Here is a 4018-nt window from a genome sequence, read left to right on the forward strand (position 1 = left end):
TTTCCCATGAAGTGATGGGACCAGGTGCCATGATTTTAGTTTTCTGAATGTTGAGCTTTAAGCCTACTTTTTCACTCTCCTCTTTCACTTTCTTCAAGAGGCTTTTTAGTTCCTCTTCACTTTCTGCCATAAGGGTGGTGTCATCTGCATATCTGAGGTTATTGATATTTCTCCCAGCAATCTTGATTCCAGCTTGTGTTTCTTCTAGTCCAGCATTTCTCATGATGTACTCTGCATAGAAGTTAAAGAAGCAGGGTGACAATATACAGCCTTGATGTACTCCTTTTCCTATTTGGACCCAGTCTGTTGTTCCATGTCCAGTTCTAACTGTTGTTTCCTGACCTGCATATTGCTCAAGGCCTGAAGGACTTCAGTTTGTTTTTTAGTGCTCAGTCTCTGTCCTTAGATGTTTCCCTATAAACACTCTACCAGTTCCTTTCTCTTGGCTTCTAATCAGGAGTTTCCAAAGGCAGACTATTATAGTGAAAAGAATCAGCTTTGAAGTTGAACAGACCCAGGTTCAAATTTCTGTTCCACCACCTTGTGCAAATTGCATAACCTCTTTGCACCTCAGTTTCACCATCTGAGGAATGAGATGCTGGATAATATCTGACTCATGGGATCATTGTGAAGATTGATTGAGTGAAACAGAATCCATTAATGTCCCTGCCACAGTTTCTGGCTTGCAGGGTGCTCAGTGATGGCAGTTTTCTTCTCCCCACTGCTCTCTACCAGTTCTGAATACCCAAGGACTTACCCCACATACACACAAACAGACATTACTATGGGGCCCAACCTGAATTTGGTACTTCCTCTGATTGTTCATTCATTTTCTCATTCACTCAACACGTATTTATTGAACAAAATTAGAAAGTCAATGGAGTTTGCTCTCCAATAGCCTAGTATGCTGGAAGGAGCAAAAATTTTGAAATCAGACATACCTGGATTTGACTCTTGGCTCTGTCACTTATTAGCGATGTGATTTGGAATAAATAACTTTACTACTTTGAGACTTAGTTTTCTTAACTGTAATGTTAGGGTAATAATTTGAACTTTACAAGCTCAAAGCGGATGGCAAACATAAAAGTGCTTTATAAGCTCTGAGGTGCTATACAACTAGATGGGAATGATAGTAATAGTAATAACAATAAACAAGTTAAGAAATAAGAGTTATGTCTTATACCTATCCAGTGCCCTTACACAGTTGATTATATATATATGTAAAATCAATTATATTATGATAATATTTTGTGTATATATATATATATATATATATATGGCAATATTGGAAATGAGATTTACTTTCTAAATGAAGTATTGAAAAAGTGGAAGTGTTAGTCACTTAGACATGTCAGACTCTGTAACCCCATCACCTGTAGCCTGCTAGGCTCCTCTACCCATGGAATTCTCCAGGCAAGAATACTGGAGTGGTTTGCCATTCCTTTCTCCAAGGGATCTTCCTGACCCAGGGATTGAACCTGGGTCTCCTGCATTGGAGGCAGATTCTTTACCATCTGAACCACGAGGGAAGCCCAAATGAAGTGTGTGTGTGGGGGGGGGGGCGCTTCCTACTTGAAAGGGCCAGAATTCCAGAGCAGACCCTATGAAAGCATTACCCTTATGCATATCACCCCACATATTTGCTGAGCTGTGCTCAAACCTCTTGAAGCTTGACTGACTCAGAAGCTCTTTTGGCAATGACAATCAAATAATATCCCACTGAGGATGGTTCATATTGATCTAGAGTTTTGGCAGGTATAGCAAGAAGAACCTAATGCCACTCAGTTAAATGGCTCTGGGGCAGTTGTAAGCAATGCTAACCAAGACACTGGCTACAGCAAGGTAAAAACAAGCTGATGTATCTTTATCTATTAGTTTAGTATATCTGTGGTGAAGGTATCCTTTAACCTTGCTTAATGACTGAGCCAGGTGTTAGAAGACCTGAATTCTCTTACAGGTTTTCTTTTTTTTTAAACTGAAGTGTAGTCGATTTAGAGTATTATGTTAGTTTCATGGGCATGTCATAGCGATTCAGTATTTTTGTAGATTATATTCCATTATGGGTTATGGGTAAGATAATAGGTGTAACTACCTATACTGCATAGTATATCCTTGTTGCTTATCTATTCTATATATTATAGTTTATGTTATTAAAAATTTCATTTTTGAAGCCAATAAATGGGCAAATTCCCAAACAGTAGCAACATAGACTATTTCACAACATTTTAACATCTACTTAGCAGTCCATTTTTGCATTTTGTCTCCTCTAAGCAAATACACTAGATTAAAACAACAGTGCCCTTAACCCCATGTTCAGTGCCTGAGTATTTCCAGTATTTATTTTGAGCACATAATAAAGCAGAGGCAATTACTTTTCTTGAAGATTTTATTTCCATTCCGAGCTTAGCAATTATGTTAGCTTCACATTATTCTTTTATAAATGATAACCAAATGGCCTATATAAGTGATTAAAATCATAAAACTATTGTAAGCCAAGTCAATGGTATATATAAAAGTTAAAATGACAACTATACTGGTACATATTTGTTTTGAACCCTACTAAAATATACCAAAATAAGAAGCTTTAGTAAAGAATGAGGTCCTTGGGTAGACGGGGGCGGGGGGGGGGGGATGAAGAGTTATGTCATCAAAAATTATTAGGAAAATTGTAGGCAAAAAAAATATTCTAAAATTATTACTAACATAATACTCTAAATAAAGGAGGAAAGCAGAGTACAACATTGGAGTGATAACAATTCAGGAAAACACGTTCACCATCCATCACAGACTTGCTCACCACATCAAGAGCACAGCACCAGGCTCTTCAGGCCTTGCTACTCTCCCACTAAGTTTCTTTATGTGGAACATAAACCTACATTTATGGTAAGAACAAGATTTTATACTGCTTTTTAATCTCACAGCAAAAAAACAGGAAAAATTTGTTAGGGCCAGACTGAACCTCAGACCATGTCTGTCAGACCATGTATGTCTGTTAATTTCATACTCCTAATTTATCCCTCTCCCCTAACTCTTTTCTTTTGCAATCACAAGCTTATTTTCTATATCTGTGAGTCTGTTTCTGTTTTGCATGCTGATTTACTTTTTTTTTTCTTTTTTAGATTTTACCTGTAAGTAGTAGCATATAGGGAGAAGGCAATGGCAACCCACTCCAGTACTCTTGTCTGGAAAATCCCATGGACGTAGGAGCCTGGTGGGCTGCAGTCCATGGGGTCGCTAGGAGTCGAACACGACTGAGCAACTTCACTTTCACTCTTCACTTTCATGCATTGTAGAAGGAAATGGCAACCCACTCCAGTTTTCTTGCCTGGAGAATCCCAGGGACAGGGGAGCCTGGTGGGCTGCCGTCTATGGGGTTGCAGAGTCGGACACAACTGAAGCAACTTAGCAGCAGCAGCAGCAGCAGCAGCAGCAGCAGCAGCAGCATATAGTACATTCTTTCTCTGACTTATTAGACTAAGCATATTATTCTCTAGGTCCACCCACATCGCTGCAAATGGCAATATTTCATTATTTTCATGGTTTCAGGATCTTTTGTGGTTCCATATACATTTTGGGAGGGCTTCCCTCATAGCTCAGTTGGTAAAGAATCTGCCTGCAATGCAGATTCTAGTTCAATTCCTGGGTTGGGAAGATCCTCTGGAGAAGGGATAGGCTATCCATTCCAGTATTCTTGGGCTTCCCTTGTGGCTCAGCAGGGAAAGAATTCACCTGCAATGTGGGAAACCTGGATTCAATCCTTGGTTGCGAAGATCCCCAGGAGAATGGAAAGGGTACCCACTCCAATATTCTGGCATGGAGAATTCCATGGACTGTATAGTCCATGGGGTCACAAAGAGTAAGACATGACTGAGCAACTTTCACTTCACATACATTTTGGGATAATTTGTTATAGTTCTGTGAATAATGTCATGAGTATTTTGGTAGGGATTACTTTAAATCTGTAGATTGCTTTGGGGAGTATGGCCATTTAAACAATATTACTTCTTCCAGTTCAAGA

Source organism: Capricornis sumatraensis, chromosome X, assembly GCF_032405125.1.
Source record: "Capricornis sumatraensis isolate serow.1 chromosome X, serow.2, whole genome shotgun sequence".
NCBI lineage: Eukaryota > Metazoa > Chordata > Mammalia > Artiodactyla > Bovidae > Capricornis > Capricornis sumatraensis.